Here is a 20,208-nt window from a genome sequence, read left to right as displayed (position 1 = left end):
CCAGGTATTTAAAACTGTGCTTTCTCCGTCACACGGATCACATATACGTTTTCAGAAAATACTGCTATTTCTGGCCTCCATTAAAAAAAAATTTCAGTGTGTCAGTGAAGCAATTGACACCAGGTTGATGTTCAAAATAGTCACATACAGGCCAGGTATTTAAAACTGTGTTTTCTCAGTCACACGGATTACATATACGTTTTCAGAAAATACTGCCATTTCTGGCCTCCATTAAAAAAATTTTTCAGTGTGTCAGCAAAGTTTTTCACACTGGTTTGCTGTTCAAAACAGTTACCTACAGGCCAGGTATTGAAAACTGTGTTTTTCCATCACATGGATCACATATACGTTTTCAGACAATACTGCCATTTCTGGCCTCCATTAAAAAATTTCTTCAGTGTGTCAATAAATTTTTTGACACTGGTTTGCTGTTCAAAACAGTTACCTACAGGCCAGGTATTTAAAACTCTTTTTTCTCCGGATCACATATACATTCTACCCGGAGCTGCCAGATCTGCTTGTTAAAGTATACTGCCTGTGTGCCCATTTTAGAAAATCACCTACAGCTTCCGCCGCCCTTGCAGTGTTTCAGCAGCGTTTGCAGTTTCTGGCTCACAGACTGGTATGTGATGTCCCCACGCGTTGGAACTCTACACTGCAGATGTTGGGAAGGATTTGTGAGCAGAAGAGGGCAGTTGTTGAGTACCAGCATCAACAAGGCCATCGGTATTCAGTTCAGACTCCACAAATAAGACCTCAGAAGTGGACATGGATGTCAGACATATGTACCATGCTCCAAATCTTTGAGGACTCCACCAAGATGGCGAGTGGCGATGACGCCACCATCCCGCTTCTCTGTCTTCTGAAACGCTCTCTGCTCACAATCAAAGAGGATGCATTGCAGGCGGAGCACGATGAGATGGAGCAAGGAACCATACAGGGTGATTACACACAGCCAAGCCTCATCTCATCCCAACATGGATTGGGTGACAATGAGGAGGAGGAGGAGGAGGAAGGACAGGAGCTTGTTTCATGCACTATAGACGGTACTACCTGCACAGCTGTCAAACCGTCTGTTCAGCGTGGATGGCCAGAGGACAGAGAGGAGGAGGAGGAGAGCATGGTCAGTCATCCTCTTGGTGAAGACACGGAAGTCTTGCCTGTTAGTAGTCTGGCACGCATGGCCGAGTTTATGTTACGCTGCCTTTCCCATGACTGTCCCGTTTTCAAAATTTTGGTTGACAGTCATTACTGGTTGGTGACACTTCTAGACCCAAGCTACAAGGAGAACTTTATATCTTTTATTCCTGAGGCGGACAGGTCTACAAAAATTGGGCTGTACCAGAAGGCCCTTGTTGCAGAACTATTAAAAAAACTCCCATCTGAAAACGCTGTCGGCAGAGGGCACACTTCGTTGGACAACCGAGGAATACAGGCGAGAGAGACACAACTTCAATCCAGCAGAGGCAGGGGAACACTGTCAAAGTACTGGGAGAGTTTTCTCAGACCCTCCCATCGGACAGGCCCTGAAGCGCGGGGTACTCTCACAAGGAGTGCAAAGTTTGGGAAGATGCTGAGAGTACCTTGCCGACTGTACCAACGTCCTCCGTGATTCCGCTGTGCCTTATAATTATTGGGTATCCAAGCTGGATACATGGAATGAACTGGCTCTCTATGCCTTTGAAGTCCTGGCCTGCCCTGCCGTCAGCGTTTTATCAGAGCGGGTTTTTAGTGCCGCTGGTGGAATTATAACTGATAAGCGCATCCGCCTGTCAACTGAAAATGCTGACAGCCTGACTCTTATAAAAATGAAAAAGGGCTGGATTGGGCCAGACTTCTCAACACAACTGAATGATAGCAGCGTAACATAAACTCCAATCCAGTGTCTTTTCTTGGGAGGTGTATTCCCATGCACCGTTTCACACCCACACATGGGTATACGCTTCCACCATATCACCAGAGTGACCGTGGTCCGTGATGCAACACCCACCTAATTTTTTAAAGGGGTGTTTATGATGCCCGTAAAAAAATTTTTTTATACAGTATGTTCATGTATACGCCCCATGGGTAAATGTTTGTCAGCCCACAAACATGCATGGGTATTACAAGTATAGGAGGCCTGCTCCTTTTTAATGGGAGCATTTTTTTATGAGGCCCTCCTCCACGTCTCTTCCAAGGGGCATTGAAGTGCCTCCAAATTTTTGGCATCCCTTGCATTCACTGCATAGGCCAACACTATGGGAGACTCTCTCCTTTCTAATGGCAAATTTGTCGTTACTGTGGCCCTGCTCTGTGTGTCTTTAAATTCTTAATGGGGTTGTTCCTAAAATTGTCAGCCGTTGGACTCACTGCATACCATATAACTGTATAGCAGACTCTCTCCTTTCTAATGGGAACATGTCATACCTTGTTACTGTGGCCCTGCTCTGTGTGTCTTTAAATTCTTAGTGTGGTTTTTCCTAAAATTGTCAGCTGTTGGACTCACTGCATACCCTATAACTGTATAGCAGACCCTCTCCTTTCTAATGGGAACATGTCGTACCTTGTTACTGTGGCCCTGCTCCATGTGTCTTTAAATTCTTAGTGGTGTTTTTACTAAAATTGATCAGCCGTTGGACTCACTGCATACCCTATAACTGTATAGCAGACCCTCTCCTTTCTAATGGGAACATGTCATACCTTGTTTCTGTGGCCCTGCTCTGTGTGTCTTTAAATTCTTAGTGTGGTTTTTCCTAAAATTGTCAGCTGTTGGACTCACTGCATACCCTATAACTGTATAGCAGACCCTCTCCTTTCCAATGGGAACAAGTCATACCTTGTTAATGTGGCCCTGCTCTATGTGTCTTTAAATTCTTAGTGCGGTTTTTCCCAAATTTTGACAGTCCTTGCAGTCACAGCATGGTCAGTACCACTATAGGAGACCCGCTCCTTTATAATGGGAATATTTTTTTTACTGAGACCCTCCTCTATGTCTCTTCAAAGGGGTTTGGGTTACGTCCAAATTTTTGGCAGCCATTGCAGTCACTGGATACGCAATAACAATATAGGAGACCCACTTGTTAATAATGGAAGCAACAAAGCATAGCCAGCTGATGGCTCTCTAATAATAGCTAGGGCCGACTGCTGGCCTTTTACGAATAGTAAGGGCCATCTGATGTCCCTACAAAAATAGGCTTTATGACTTTTAGAGTCCCTCCATCATAAATAAAACAGGATGTGTCTGATGATGTGTCACACACCACATTGCCAGATAAGGTTGTAAAATGATAAAATGACATTTCCCGGTGAATGCACTTGTCTTAAAAGGAAACGTAAAAAAACAAAACAATAGGATCTTTCTTTAGTATAAAAAACAGCGTCACCAATTTAACAACAATGTAATCACATTGTTCAGCTCATGCACCCCCTCCTCCATCTCCGAAATGACCACATCAGTCACAAGCTGACAGCACTGCCTTGGCCAAGCGGCAACAGGCTGTGCTGAAGATAACATGCTTAATTGACAAACTGCCCAGCGCTGAAGAGTTGTTGAAAGCTGTTACACAGCAGTCTGATCTGTGGCTCTCACTGCTGAACATACAGCCAGGCATGGTCGTGTGTGACAATGTGCGGAACCTGGTGACAGAGAAATGACAACCGGGGTAGATACGCTTTCCCTCTATGCCAGTCCTTTCACCAAGCTAAAGAATATGGCTATGGTGAAATACAACTGCCACTGAGAAGCTGTTTCAGATTGAAAAACACTGTGCCCACCAGAGGATTTGATTCTGAGGGCTAACCTTTCTCCCCCACTCAAGAGCCCCATAGCACCTGCAAAGTTAGCGCTATCATGAACTCTCCTAAGGTAGTAGCCAAGCCATACCAGAGGATTCTCTGGTGGGACTGTCCAACCCTGCCAAGAAGCAGTTCTGGCTAAGAAAAGTGTGTGGAAAGGTTCCCGGACACTCTATGGCTGCTTTTTTTTACTGAGGAAACACACGCAAACACGGGGAGAACATACAAAGTCCTTGTAGATGTTGTCCTTGCAGGGATTTGAACCCAGGATCCCAGCGCTGCAAGTCTTCAGTGCTAACCACTGATCCAATGTGCTGCTGTTCACCCTCTAATATCTAACAGGCTGGAGAAACTTGCACCTACTGCCACTCTATCTTCAGCTCCTTTGTGAGAAAATGTATTTGGGCAGCCACTCAGACTACCAAATAAAATTCCTGAGAAGGAAATTGGGGATGGCTTTGCTACTGGTACTGGGGGCAGTGCTAATACCATGGCGTCATACCATAGTTTGCTGGAAATATTCCAGGCTGGTAGAAGGCAAATTCTCACAGAAAAGTACCAGCAGTAATGTTCAGGGACCCACGCTTGTAGAAGACGGAGACAACACCGGGAGAAATAGCGACCGAGTGTGGACACGAGGCATGAGGTTGTGAAAAGCTTCCACCTCCACAAGCCTAAAAGGCCACATTTCAAGTGAAAGCAGCTTTACAGGACTTCCTGTGAGAAATGACATGCAGGGTAGGTAGGGTTTCCCTCTATGCCGGTCCTTTCACCGAGCTAAATACAACTGTCAGCAAAAAAAGTTGTGGACTGGCTCCGTACTGTCCCTGGCCACATTCACCTGTCCACGTGTTTGTGGTTAGGCGGTCCTTCCCAGTAAGTGCACAGGGAAGGGCACAGGTAATGTTGTGGGACCCATGCTTGTGGAAGGCGGAGGCGATACCGGGAAATATAGTGGCGGCTGGGCACCGAGTATGGACACCTGGCCGCTGCCAGCATGAGGTTGTGAAAAACTTCCGCCTCCACGAGCTTAAAAGGCCACATTTCAAGTGCAAAAAGCTGCCCTGAAATCTGGCAGTTTAGTGTTGCGGCCTGTGGGTGGGTGGCTGGCTGGCTGCATACTTGCACTTGCATTCCAAGTAACAAAAAACTAAGTAGATGGTGGCCTCTATCATCATCATGGCCTCCCCTTGGCACTATGAACTCTCCTGAAGGAGTAGCCAGGGCCCACCGGAGGGGTCTCCGGTTCGCTGGTGGGCCCATCCAACCCAGCCGAAAAGTAGCCCTGGCTAAGAAAAGTGTGGGGGAAGGTTCAATTCAAGAAATTAAATGCGCAAAGAAAGATGTGTGTGTGTGTGTCAAAGCACCACCAACAAGGGCGAGTTGATGTTGGACGGGCGGCCATTGCTTCTGCAACAAGCTGCATATCAGGACTTCCTGTGAGAAATGACATGCAGGGTAGATAGGGTTTCCATCTATGCCAGTCCTTTCACCGAGTTAAATACAACTGCCAGCAAAAAAAGTTGTGCACTGGCTCTGTACTGTCCCTGGCCACATTCACCTGTCCACGTGTTTGTGGTTAGGCGGTCCTTCCCAGTAAGTGCACTGGGGAGGGCACAGGTAATGTTGTGGGACCCGTGCTTGTGGAAGGCGGAGGCGATACCGGGAAATATAGTGGCGGCTGTGGACCGAGTATGGACACCCGGCCGCCGCCGGCATGAGACTGTGAAAAGCTTCTGCCTCCACGAGCTTAAAAGGCCATATTTCAAGTGCAAAAAGCTGCCCAGAAATCTGGCAGTTTAATGTTGCGGCCTGTAGGTGGGTGGGTGGCTGGCTGCATACTTGCACTTGCATTCCAAGTAGCAGAAAGCTAAGCAGATGGTGGCCTCTATCATCATCATGGCCTCACCTCGGCACTATGAACTCTCCTGAAGGAGAAGCCAGGGCCCGCCGGAGGAGTCTCTGGTTCTCTGGTGGGCCAGTCCAACCCTGCCGAAAAGCAGCCCTGGCTAAGAAAAGTGTGGGGGAAGGTTCCCGGACACTCTATGGCTGCTTTTTAAATGTGCATCGGCCATGCTTATGCATGTTATTTCTCAAACCGTATTACTGATCAGGCCATTGTCCAACTCTGTATTCAAGAAATTAAATGCGCAAAGAAAGATGTGTGTGTGTGTCAAAGCACCACCGACAAGGGCGAGTTTATGTTGGAGGGGCTGCATTGCTTCTGCAACAAGCTTCATTACAGGACTTCCTGTGAGAAATGACATGCAGGGTAGATAGGGTTTCTCTCTATGCCAGTCCTTTCACAGAGCTAAATACAACTGTAAGCAAAAAAAGTTGTGGACTGGCTCCGTACTGTCCCTGGCCACATTCACCTGTTCACGTGTTTGTGGTTAGGCGGTCCTTCCCAGTAAGTGCACTGGGGAGGGCACGGGTAATGTTGTAGGACCCGTGCTTGTGGAAGGCGGAGGCGATACCGGGAAATATAGTGGCGGCTGGGGACCGAGTATGGACACCCGGCCGCCGCCGGCATGAGGTTGTAAAAAGCTTCCGCCTCCACGAGCCTAAAAGGCCACATTTCAAGTACAAGCTGCTGTCAAAAATTTAGCAGTATAGTATTGCAGCCTGTGGGTGGGTGGGTGGCTGGCTGGCTGCATACTTGAACTTGCATTCCAAGGAATGGGGTAGGGACAACTGAACGCTGCAGTGGGACAAGGACGTGGACGGTGATTGTTGCAAAACTGCAACGAGTGGTTCATGGCGGGAGGCATCTTCGCATGGGCCAAGGATCACTTATGATGGGCACACTTTAGGCAGTGACCTGGGAGTCAGAGATGCTTCCAGAGGTCTTCCCCATGCTGTTCCCATGACTTTTCAGCACTGTATGCATGTGTCTGATGATGTGTCACACACCACATGTCCAGATAAGGTTGTAAAATGTTAAAATTAAATTTCCTGGTGAATGCATTTGTCATGGTTGAAAGCAATGCAAAAGTGCAAAAATGCATCAAAAACGCTACATGTGAACATAGCCCAACGTGTGGAGGAGTATTTTTGTTTTTGGTTATTTATTTTGCTTTATATACATTGTACATGTCATGAAAAGGATGTTCCTTAACATATTTCCCAGGAAAATCCATTTTAGTTTCGTTTTGGTATGTTTTATTGTGAGTCCGTAAAAGTGGCGTAATACCTCTGACAACGTTGCTGACAGAAGTGACCTGGGAGTCAGAAATGCTTCCAGGGGTCTTTCCCATGCTTTCCCCATGTCATTTGAGCACTGTTCCCATCGATTTGGGCAATTTTTAGGCCCTCTGCAGACCGCCGGGGGGAGCTGCCTGAAAAATGCTCGAGTTTCCCATAGACTTACATTGGGCTCGTTGCTTGGGTCGAGCACCCGAGTATTCCAATTTGCTCGACCCGAACAACGAGTACCCGAGCATTTTAGTGCTCGCTCATCACTAGTCGGAGGTCATTTCAAGTGTTGCATGGCAGGGCGCGAGGGAAGCCGCAGCGGTAGAGCGATCTTGGCGCACACTTAATGCACGTATCTACAACTTTGTTCACTTTAAGGCTGGAATGGTCATCAGGCATCGTCAGCTGGAGGGAGACAATTCCAGTCTCATGTTTCCTGATGGTGTTCACCTCACGGAAATAGGTCTGGATATTTTCCTCTCCGCTATCCACAATGGCAGTGAGCAGACCTTGTACCAAATAGGTGGGGGTCGGAGCGCAGTATAAATACTTTGCTCCTCCTTGGCGGTCATTTGTTTTACCATTATAGTGTTTGTTATGTACAAAGTCTGACTTGCGCCGGGAATCCAGCTGGGCATAATGATTCGTACTTGCTGCTGGCCAATAGTGCCTTGATTTGAGATTTCATATTACTACGTGCTGCGCACGCCCCCTTAGCTATGACCGACCTCCATCCATTAAAAGAAAAAGTTTGATTAAGATTTTGTCTTGTTTTTATTTACATGGGACTTTTTGGATAATACGGTTGGCGGGTCTCAGCAGTCTCCACCTTGTCAGACATGTGAGAGTCTGATCCTGGAGAGCTGGGGACAGAAGCACAGAGTGAGTGCTAAATGTCCATACCCACAGTGTGTGAAGGGAGAAGATGATCCTGCAGCTAAACCACATCTACAGGCCAGTCAGCTTATCGGGAGATGTCCATCGCCTCCTGGCCTAACCAAGGGACCAATTCTACAATCCAAAGCGACAAATGATGAAATTGAGTAAAATATCTGTATATAGAAAACCACACCCACATTGTTGAATAATAAAAAAAAAAAGCTAAGTAACGTTAACTTGAAAAGGCACAAATCAAGTAATAAATAATGCTACATTCACACTTCCATGTAAAATGTTCGTGTGCGGATCGATTTTTCATTGAACAGCTCATGTACCCATAGAGTTTCATGGATCTATTCCCAAACCCGTGAAAATCACAGATCTGAGTGCGATATCCAAGAGACTCCTATTCTAATCTGATTTTGAGGATCAGATAGTATATACTCAATGGGTCTGTGTGCTTTCTAAGAAAAAAATCAGACAGTGCACTGACAGTTCACATGGATGTGACCTTGTAGGCTTACAGCACCACTCCAGCATTGTTGTTTTTTTTATTGCAGCACTGGAATTGTGCCACTAATCTAAGTTCCCTGCTTTTAGTCTCATACTCACCAGCCGCTGTCTTCATCTGTTATTTGCGCCGCTCTGGTCCAGCAGTTTGTGACTTACTGGATCTCTCCAGTGTTTACTGGGCAAGTCCAGAAGTCACAACTCAATGTATGTCTATGAGAGCCAGAATGAGATCGGAACGGCGCTCTCCTAGACATGCATTGAAAGCTTGTGACCGTTACTTCTGACTTCCGGTCATTCAGAAGCTATGGTCACAAGATGGTAGCATGTGACTGGAGTGGCGCCATGAGCAGCTGAAGATGGCAGCTGTTAAGTATAAGACTAGGGTCGGGGAAGTTAAGATTAGTGGCACCTTTCTAGCACTGAAATAAAAATAAAAGCTGGAGTGCTACACTAAGCATAAATATAAATATCACTAATAGAACCAAATTCACTCCAGAAAAAAAGTGCACAGACAATGATGAATCAGGGACTATGTAAATATCCTTTGAATGCCCTCATCTTTTCTCTACGTCTAGGCACAACATTTTCTGAAACCTAGTCGAATAAAAATCATAATAACTGCTATTTATTTATATATATTTTTTAGTTAAAAAAAATACGAAATTTACATAAAGACTTTTTAATATTACCTTCAGTCACAAAACAATAAAAAGAACAGAAATGAAAAACCCTATTCATAAGTATCGTATAAGAGCACTCCTACTTATCCTATTTAAATTAGGGTATGTGCACACAACTAGTGTTGAGCATTCCGATACTGAAATATCGGGTATCGGCCGATATTCACTGTATCGGAATTCCGATACTTAATTCCGATACTTTTATAATATCGAATACCGGAATCGGAAGTTCCCATAATGCCTGCGCTCTGCAGTGTCTCTGAAGGATGACAAGCTGGATGGCAGCGCTCAGCTGCGATCCAGCTTGTCATCAGAATGCCATCCCAGCGTGGGAGAATTCTCCTGATTGTTTAAAAGCCGGCGCGCGGTAAAAAGCCGCCGGCTTTTAAACAATCACGCAGCCCCATACTGCTTCCCCGCAGCCTCCCACCCCGATCCTCCGCTCCCCTCGCCACCTCCCATCCCGATCGTAAATTAGGACCGGGCGGGGAGCGCAGCACCAAGGAGCGAAGGACCCGGGCGGGGAAGCCGGCAGTGAAAAGACTTCACCGCCGGCTTTCCCGTTCTGTGCTGCGCTTTCCCGCCGGTTATTTCAAATGAACAGCTGAGGTATCAGGTGATGCCGATCAGCTGTTCATTTGAAGTAGCCGCGGTGCCCTCAGAGGGTTCATGTGAGTTCATGCTTCACTGCATGAACTCACATCAACTTTCCCACGGCCGCACAGGTCAGCCTCACCTCCCGGACCCGTCATGATTAGTGTGTGTGCGGGGTGTGTGTGCGGGTGTGTGTGCGGGGTGTGTGTGTGCGGGTGTGTGTGCGGGGTGTGTGTGCGGGTGTGTGTGCGGGGTGTGTGTGTGCGGGTGTGTGTGCGGGCAGACATAGGCCGATGTGACACTACTACTCCCATCGGCCTATGTCTGTCCCCCGTCCACTCCTGCCAGCAGGATCAGCTCGATGGGAGCAGTAGTTCCCATCAGCCTGATCCTGCTATTTAAATTGCCCTACTGTGTCCCCAATAAATGTTAAATACATGTCATTGGTGGCCAGTGGTTACCTAAAAGAAATTAGTTCATACATTACCTGTCCCCGCCGATCGCCACCTAAAATAAAGTAAAAAATAAAAAACTACACCTATACTCACCAAGACACCTAATTCCCCGAAGCCATCGATCTCCTGTAATAAAATATAAAATAATAAACCACAACCTTATCCTTACCCCTCCGTAGTAGTCCACGAGTGTCCCACGAAGATCTCCAGTTCAGAGCAGCCACATAGAATGTGACCGCTCTGAACCGCTGCCGCCGCTAGAATGACGGGGCCGTAAGGGTTCACCGGAGTTCAGGCAGCGCTGCTCCGGTTAGCTCCTTTACGGCACTGCTGTATCGTGAGAAATTCCCACGGTACAGCACTGCCGTAAAGGAGGTCTCCGGAGCTGCGCTGCCTGAATGCACTCCGGTGACCTCAGTCAGTGGCTCCCGCTGCCGGGAGCGGACGTGTTCCCGGCAGCGTGAGCTTACAGCAGTCATGCACAGCTGTCACCATCTCCAGATGTGACAGCTGTGCATGGGAGATCAGCGCAGGAACGTGGACAGGTAACTATTTTTTTTTTAGTAAACTAAGAATTAAATAAAATGGTGTTTTATTTCAAATAAATTATTTTTTTCTGGGTGTAGTGTGTTTTTTCTTTTTAACACTTTGTAGGTTAGTAATGGGGGTGTCATATAGACGGCCATCATTACTAACCTGGGCTTCATGGCAGCTGGCGCTGACATGAACCCCACCACTATTACCCCCTGCCACCGCACCAGGGCAGCGTGGAAGAGCGAGGCTAAGTGCCAGAATTGGCGCATCCTATGGATGCGCCATTTCTGGGGCGGCTGACGGCTGGTGTTTCTAGCCTGGGAGGGGGCCAATATTCATGGCACCCTTCCTGAGCTATTAATATCAGCCCCCAGCTGTCTGCCTAGCCTTTGCTAGCTATTAAAATAGAGGGGACCCCACGTCATTTTTTTTTGGGGGGTCCCCCATTTTAATAGCTAGTAAAGGCTAGGTATTCAGCTGGGGGCTGATATTAGTAGCCTGGGAAGCTCCGTGGGTTTTACCCCCTTCCCAGGCTTCAAACATCTGCCCCAGCCGTCTGCTTAACCTCCGCTAGAGACTAAAATTATGGGGGATCCCACGCCATTTTTTTTTTAAATAAATCCTTTATTTTAACACTAAATGACATTTGAGGACTTAATAAAGATGCAGTCCCTAAATTATTATTTATTTTTTAATAAATTTTTCCCAAAACTTTTGACGTGGGCTTCGCCATATTTTTGTATGCCAGCCAGGTACAGCATCCAGCTTCTATGAACGCGCCATTTTCCGGGGCGGCCGCGGACTGCAATTTTCAGCGGGGGGGGGGGAGGGCAAAAAGCTTGGGCCTCCCTGCGCTGCAGATTCCATCCCCCAGCTGCCTAGTTGTACCTGGCTGGACACAAAAATAGGGAGAAGCTCCACGTTTTTTTTTTTTTAATTATTTCATGAAATTCATGGAATAATTAAGAAAAAAAGGGCTTCCCTATATTGTTGTGTCCGGCTAGGTACAAATAGGCAGCTGGTGGTTGGGGGCAGCCCGTTCCTGCCTGCTGTACCTGGCTGGACACAAATATAGTGTGAAGCCCCACGTCAATTTTTTTTTAATTATTTCAGGAAATTCATGAAATAATTAAAAAAAAATTATGTGGGGCTTCGCCCTATAATTGTGTCCAGCCAGGTACAGCAGGCAGGAACGGGCTGCCCCCAACCACCAGCTGCCTATTTGTACCTAGCCGGACACAACAATATAGGGAAGCCCTTTTTTTCTTAATTATTCCATGAATTTCATGAAATAATTAAAAAAAAAATGTGTGGCGCTTCGCCCTATTTTTGTGTCCAGCCAGGTACAACTAGGCAGCTGGGGGCTGGAATCTGCAGCGCAGGGAGACCCAAGCTTTCTGGGTCCCACCCGCTGCAAATTGCAGTCCGCAGCCGCCCCGGAAAATGGCGCGTTCATAGAAGCGCCATCTTCTGGCGCTGTACCCAACTCATCCAGGGCCCTGGTGCGGTGGCTCACTGGGTAATAAAGGGGTTAAGGCCAGCTTGGCATTATCAGCTAGCCCTAAGCCCGAAATTCATGGGGTCACGCCAATATTAGACATGACCGCCATGAATTTCTAGTAAAGTATTTAAAAAAAACACAAACACCCAGAAAAAAGTCCTTTAATTGAAATAAAGACAAAATTCTTTATTGTTCTAAATTAAACCATACTTACCGCCACACCCATTCCAGCTGAAGCCAACGATCTCCTGCAATAAAAGTAAAATAATAAAGCAACCTCATCCTTACCTTTCCATGGTTCCCAGGACAGCTTCAGCTCTGCTACATCGAGATGACAGGCTGGACCGCAGCAGAACGCTGCCATCCAGCCTGTCATCCCGCGGACACTGAGAAGCGCAGGCATGCTTGCGCTCCTCAGTGTCTTTCTGTGACGTCATCCAGATGAGCCGAGGTCATGTCCAATGAACTCAGCTCACCTCATGCACGTCACTGACAGCGTGGGAAAATTCTCCTGCACTCAGCGCTTCAGCGTGAGAATTCTCCCACGCTGTCAGTGACGTACATGAGGTGAGCCGAGTTCATTGTCGGCTCATCTGGATGCCGTCACAGCCAGACACTGAGGAGTGGAAGTATGCCTGCGCTTCTCAGTGTCTGCGGGATGACAGGCTGGATGGCAGCGTTCTGCTGCGGTCCAGCCTGTCATCTCGATGTAGCAGAGCTGGAGCCGTCGTGGGAGCCATGGAAAGGTAAGGATGAGGTTGCTTTATTATTTTTCTTTTATTGCAGGAGATCGTTGGCTTCAGCTGGAATGGGCGTGATGGTAAGTATGGTTTAATTTAGAACAATAAAGAATTGTGTGTTTATTTCAATTAAAGGACTTTTTTCTGGGTGTTTGTGTTTTTTTTAAATACTTTACTAGAAATTCATGGTGGTCATGTCTAATATTGGCGTGACCCCATGAATTTCGGGCTTAGGGCCAGCTGATAATTCCAAGCTGGCCTTAACCCCTTTATTACCCAGTGAGCCACCGCATCAGGGCCCTGGATGAGTTGGGTACAGCGCCAGAAGATGGCGCTTCTATGAACGCGCCATTTTCCGGGGCGGCTGCGGACTGCAATTTGCAGCGGGTGGGGCCCAGAAAGCTTGGGCCTCCCTGCGCTGCAGATTCCAGCCCCCAGCTGCCTAGTTGTACCTGGCTGGACATAAAAATAGGGCGAAGCTCCACGTTTTTTTTTTTTTAAATTCATGAAATTCATGGAATAATTCAGAAAAAAAGGGCTTCCCTATATTGTTGTGTCCGGCTAGGTACAAATAGGCTGCTGGTGGTTGGGGGCAGCCCGTTCCTGCCTGCTGTACCTGACTGGACACAAATATAGGGCGAAGCCCCACATCAATTTTTTTAAATTATTTCATGAATTTCCTGAAATGATTTAAAAAAAATTGACGTGGGGCTTCGCACTATATTTGTGTCCAGCCAGGTACAGCAGGCAGGAACGGGCTGCCCCCAACCACCAGCTGCCTATTTGTACCTGGTTGGACACAACAATATAGGGAAGCCCTTTTTTTCTTAATTATTTCATGAATTTCATGAAATAATTAAAAAAAAAAAATACGTGAAGCTTCTCCCTATTTTTGTGTCCAGCCAGGTACAACTAGGCAGCTGGGGGATGGAATCTGCAGCGCAGGGAGGCCCAAGCTTTCTGCCCCCCCACCTCCCCCCGCTGAAAATTGCAGTGCGCAGCCACCCCGGAAAATGGCGCGTTCATAGAAGCTGGATGCTGTACCTGGCTGGCATACAAAAATATGGCGAAGCCCACGTCAAAAGTTTTGGGAAAAATTAATTAAAAAATAAATAATAATTTAGGGACTGCATCTTTATTAACTCCTCAAATGTCATTTAGTGTTAAAATAAAGGACTTATTTTAAAAAAAATTGACGTGGGGCTTCGCCCTATATTTGTGTCCAGCCAGGTACAGCAGGCAGGAACAGGCTGCCCCCAACCACCAGCTGCCTATTTGTACCTGGCCGGACACAACAATATAGGGAAGCCCTTTTTTAAAAAAATTATTTCATGAAATAATTAAAAAAAAATTGACGTGGGGCTTCGCACTATATTTGTGTCCAGCCAGGTACAGCAGGCAGGAATGGGCTGCCCCCAACCACCAGCTGCCTATTTGTACCTGGTTGGACACAACAATATAGGGAAGCCCTTTTTTTCTTAATTATTCCATGAATTTCATGAAATAATTTTAAAAAAAAATGCGTGGGGCTTCGCCCTATTTTTGTGCCCAGCCAGATACAACTAGGCAGCTGGGGGCTGGAATCCGCAGCGCAGGGAGACCCAAGCTTTCTGGGCCACCCCCGCTGCAAATTGCAGTCCGCAGCCGCCCCAGAAAATGGCGCGTTCATAGAAGCGCCATCTTCTGGCGCTGTACCCAACTCATCCAGGGCCCTGGTGCGGTGGCTCACTGGGTAATAAAGGGGTTAAGGCCAGCTTGGCATTATCAGCTGGCCCTAAGCCCAAAATTCATGGGGTCACGCCAATATTAGACATGACCACCATGAATTTCTAGTAAAGTATTTAAAAAAACACAACACCCAGAAAAAAGTCCTTTAATTGAAATAAACACACAATTCTTTATTGTTCTAAATTAAACCATACTTACCATCACGCCCATTCCAGCTGAAGCCAACGATCTCCTGCAATAAAAGTAAAATAATAAAGCAACCTCATCCTTACCTTTCCATGGCTCCCACGACAGCTTCAGCTCTGCTACATCGAGATGACAGGCTGGACCGCAGCAGAACGCTGCCATCCATCCTGTCATCCCGCAGACACTGAGAAGCGCAGGCATACTTCCACTCCTCAGTGTCTGGCTGTGACGGCATCCAGATGAGCCGAGGTCATGTCCAATGAACTCCGCTCACTTCATGTACGTCACTGACAGCGTGGGAAAATTCTCCTGCACTCAGCACTTCAGCGTGAGAATTTTCCCACGCTGTCAGTGACGTGCATGAGGTGAGCTGAGTTCATTGGACATGACCTCACCTCATGTATGTCACTGACAGCGTGGGAGAATTCTCACGCTGAAGCGCTGAGTGCAGGAGAATTTTCCCACGCTGTCAGTGACGTGCATGAGGTGAGCTGAGTTCATTGGACATGAACTCGGCTCATCTGGATGACGTCACAGAGAGACACTGAGGAGCGCAAGCATGCCTGCGCTTCTCAGTGTCTGCGGGATGACAGGCTGGATGGCAGCTTTCTGCTGCGGTCCAGCCTGTCATCTCGATGTAGCAGAGCTGAAGCTGTCCTGGGAACCATCGAAAGGTAAGGATGAGGTTGCTTTATTATTTTTCTTTTATTGCAGGAGATCGTTGGCTTCAGCTGGAATGGGCGTGATGGTAAGTATGGTTTAATTTAGAACAATAAAGAATTGTGTCTTTATTTCAATTAAAGGACTTTATTCTGGGTGTTTGTGTTTTCTTTTAACTTTGACTATGGGGTTAGTAATGGGGGTGTCTTATAGACGCCTCTCCATTACTAACCTGGGCTTGATGTCAGCTGGCATTATAAGCTGACATCAACCCCAACCCTATTACCCCCTGCCACCGCACCAGGGCAGCGTGGAAGAGCGAGGCTAAGTGCTAGAATTGGCGCATCCTATGGATGCGCCATTTCTGGGGCGGCTGACGGCTGGTGTTTCTAGCCTGGGAGGGGGCCAATATTCATGGCACCCTTCCTGGGCTATTAATATCAGCCCCCAGCTGTCTGCCTAGCCTGTGCTAGCTATTAAATTAGGGGGGACCCCACGTCATTTTTTTGGGGGGGTCCCCCATTTTAATAGCTAGTAAAGGCTAGGTATTCAGCTGGGGGCTGATATTAGTAGCCTGGGAAGCTCCGTGGGTATTACCCCCTTCCCAGGCTTCAAACATTTGCCCCAGCTGTCTGCTTAACCTCCGCTAGAGCCTAAAATTAAGGGGAACCCCACGCCAATTTTTTTTTAAATAAATCCTTTATTTTAACACTAAATGACAAGTACAGTAAGCAACACTGTCACTGTACTTCATATATATGTGACTGACATGTTTCTATCTATCTAATCTATGTGTGATTCTCTATTCCTTCTATTCTAAATTGTCGGGTACAGATGCTGAATTGCCGGCCGGCTTTCTTAAAGAGACGGTGCATGAAAACACTATTATTTTTTTAAATAAATCCTTTACACTAAATGACAAGTTCTGTAAGCAACACTGTCACTGTTCTTCTTATATATGTGACTGACATGTTTCTATCTATCTAATCTATGTGTGAAGCTCTATTCTGTCTGTTATAAATTGTCGGGTACAGATGCTGAATTGCCGGCCGGCTTTTTTAAAGAGACGGTGCACGAAAACACTAATATTTTTTTTAATAAATCCTTTACACTAAATGACAAGTACAGTAAGCAACACTGTCACTGTACTTCATATATATGTGACTGACATGTTTCTATCTATCTAATCTATGTGTGAAGCTCTATTCTTTCTGTTGTAAATTGTCGGGTACCGGTGAATGCCGCTGATGAATTGCCGGCTTTTCATGTCATTCTACATTATTCTTAGTTGTTTTACTTCATGTAGAATTAACCTACAAGGAAAGAAAGGGTTTATTTTCATTCCGATATTTGTGTCCCATTGACTTGCATTGGTTTCCGGTATCGGAATCGGCGATATCCGATACTTTTTGGGTATCGGCCCGATCCAATCCGATACGATATTTCCTGATATCGGAAGGTATCGCTCAACACTACACACAACGTCTTTTTCAGGTGGATTCCACTGTGAATCAGAAAATGCTCAAAAGAATGAACATATGCATTACTGTGTAAGAACGACGCTCTGTTCATATGTTCAGGCTTTAGAACTTCTTTTAACTGGTTCAGGTTTCCAAAGACGCCAAGCAGCTATAAGAAGTGATTAGACAATTCTAGGGCGTTTTCCACTTGGAAGACACTCTTTACAATACAAGTTAATGGGAAAGCTCAAAGGACACCCAGAAAGTGCCCAGACATCTATTGGAGCATTTTTTCTGAATAAAAACACTATTGGTTTCTTCTTTATTCAAATGCATAAAAAAAAAAACATAAGTAAAAAAAAGTCACAAAAACCTTGGGAAAACCCGAAAGAAAGTCAAATGTTTGCAGTGAATACCATGGCAAAAACAGAAAAATCACCACAAAAGACACTTCAGAAAAAAAATGGCTGTGCTTCCTGAAGCATCTTCTACTTAAAAAAACTCTGCAGTTTCATGTGCACATACCCTACTCCTAGTAGTCACTGATGTTTTTCCTCTCAGCTCTATATTTCTCTACATTCTCTTGATGCCTAACTTTTCTCTATTTCATACTTTGTTTAGAGTTATCCCGTCTCGCTGTCTTCGCTCAAGGATCTTATGCTTCTTATCTCATAAGTAGCATTCTGCTAACTCCTGCTAAAATCATGATATGAAACAGGATGAATAAAGTCATCATGACCTGGACAGGGGGGGAACTACGAGCGGTGCATTGATATGCATTGTTTGTAAATGGTATAAAAATTTTCTCTTTGTGTGAATAAACAGAAACTGTTGTGCTCACGATCTGTATGTAGTCATGTCTATCTGAGCGCTCGTTATATTGGAGGGCCTAATCTCTTAATTTGGCCTCACTGGTCATCCGCCATATCTGACTATTGGGTCAAAAGAAAAACAGCTACAACATGCTTCACAGGTTTCAGTGACTATAAATAACTGAGCAAGGAGCATTACAAGTTTCCAAATTTCTAATTGTAACCTGGTGTCAGTTATTCACAATGTAAATACAATAAAGAACACTTACCTATGTGACATTAAAGGGGCTGTCCAGGCTTGGGACAAAAAATCTGCACTCTTGCAAGCATTCAAATCACATACTTGCAGCCATGTAACTGCCGACTAGCAAGGGGAATACTGGGGAATAGTGACAGTGTCCACACCGCACCCTGTTACAGTTTGGCAATCTTCAGTCACAGATTGACTATAAACCATGGCTCCACTATCAGTATTTGGTCAGTATTCGGTCAGTATTTTTTTCTCAGGAGTGGGAGCCAAAACAAGGTGAGGAACAATCAGAGAAAATGTATAATAGAAACAAGTCACCAATTCTGCATTTATCACCCACTCCTGGTTTTGGCTCCCACTCCTGAGAAAAAATACTGACAGAATACTGACCAAATACTGATAGTGGGGCTGTGGCCTAAACCTCTGTCCTGAACCTGAAAAAAAAAACTTTAATATATTTTTGTTCAAAAGATAAAAGTATTACTGGAGGGATACCTTTATTAGCTTACCTGAAAAATCTTATATGCAAGTTCTGAGAATAAAGGACCATTCATCTGGCAGGTTTGTCATAACTTGCCTAATAAAAGATCCTCTGGCCTCAGGAAGCTTGAAATTGTATTTTTTCTTATTAGCCTGTAAATATATTACTTGCATCTTACTTTTGCTTTTTTGACATAAAAATATACAGTATTACATGACTTAGATATATTTTCCCTAACTCAGAACCACCACACTATCTTTTGCTGAATATCAGTACACTTACCTGGCTCTTGTATCCTTGATATAGTAAATATTCTGTTATACAGGCGGCTCATCGCTCTATATATATACTACATATAGGGTGGAACACATTAAATATCAAAACAAGAGGCAAAGTTATTAGCTGCTGGAGGAAGATTAATAGCCCTGATTGCATCATATCTGATTACAAATTCTTCTGTATGTAGTTTAGAAATTATGACAAAAGGCAACTGTGTAAAAGACTGGAAGAATGACCTGCACCCCCTGAAGATCATATAATAATTGTATTGTGTTATGTTGATGCATTTCTGAACTGTTGCATTTATTTTACAAATCTACTGTGAAAACTATGGCCAGCTGCAGGAGTTTTGGTCAGGAAAAGCAATTAATGGGAAATTCAGGGAGGAGCTTTGTCTACAGTAGCGAAGAAAAGTTTTGCATTTGTTTAAAATGTGTGATTACTTCTGTCAGGTTGTTGTGATTAGAGATGAGCGAATGTTTCAATACTCGATTCAGATTATGATCGCCGAATTTGCAATATTGGCCAATTTATTCGTTGAATTATCATCAAACATTACTGAACGTCATAGGATTCAATGAGAGGACAAAATAAACGCATACACAACACCTTCAAACGGGCCCAAAGGCTGACAAAACACATCAAATTAGGGGTAGACACCTGCAAAATGCCATCAATTGACCCAGAGTACAAGAACTATAATTATTATTACTATTACAGCGACATTTATTCTGAGGTGCTTTACATTGCAAAAGGGGTCATCGACTGGTACAAGAGGAGAGAAGACCCTGTCCGCGAGGGCGCAACAACAGTCTACAAGGGATGGCTGAGGATACAGTAGGTCATGGTACAGCTAGTCGTGCAGCAATATGCTGGAGCAAGGCTTATCGCAGATTGTATGCTAGTCACAAGAAGTGGGCCTTCAGCTTCCTTTTCAAGGTTTCTGTTAGAACCCTCCTATTTGTTTTTTCCATCTTGTGTTTTGCGGTCACGTGACCATCTGCCTTTATATTCCAGCTCCGCCCTTTTGGCTGTGCTGGCCTTCAGTGTTGTTTGACTGTTTTGCTAGCCAGGTGCTTCTGTGCCTATTTCTGTCAGTTCGCTTGGTCCTTCTGGGACCTCTAGTACCTTTTTCGCAGTTTATCTTTTTGTGTTCTGCAACAACTTTCTTTGTTAAGGTGGTGTCCCATTTTTGTTCCAGTCCTTAGTTCTTTTAGGGACCCCTCCCCTTATGTTATAGGTCTTCGTTCAGACTAGCCGAGGACTAAGGCGGGTCTGTTTACAAGGAACAGGCAGCCCGCTACATCGTAGGGATTCAGCTTAGTCTTACTGTAGGGTCAGCTTTCCCCTTTCTTTCCTTAGTACTTGTTGCAGATCATAACAGTAAGTCCAGCCCAGAAAAACTAAAAGGAAAGAAATTTGGGGATCAGTATGGCTTCCGTCCAGGATTTGGCTCAACGCTTGCAGGGGTTGACTCTGGAGGTGAC

The 20,208-nt window shown here is 45.5% G+C and overlaps 1 protein-coding gene across 1 annotated transcript in view; it reads right to left on the bottom strand.

Moving 5' to 3' along the window:
* Positions 1 to 18,811, bottom strand: part of LOC141162179 (parvalbumin beta-like) — a 48,942-nt gene extending 30,131 nt beyond the window's left edge. Inside the window, exon 1 of the mRNA XM_073647996.1 lies at positions 18,725 to 18,811. The gene's annotated coding sequence lies outside the window, so the exon portion shown is untranslated. The remainder of the gene's footprint in view (positions 1 to 18,724) is intronic.
* Between the last annotated feature and the right edge of the window lie 1,397 nt (positions 18,812 to 20,208).

The sequence above is a fragment of the Phyllobates terribilis genome, unplaced genomic scaffold (assembly GCF_046119375.1).
Source record: "Phyllobates terribilis strain yellow unplaced genomic scaffold, ASM4611937v1 Scaffold_9__5_contigs__length_417890890, whole genome shotgun sequence".
Lineage (NCBI taxonomy): Eukaryota > Metazoa > Chordata > Amphibia > Anura > Dendrobatidae > Phyllobates > Phyllobates terribilis.
Note: the sequence above shows the minus strand (reverse complement) of the source record. Positions and strands in the feature narration are given on the sequence as shown.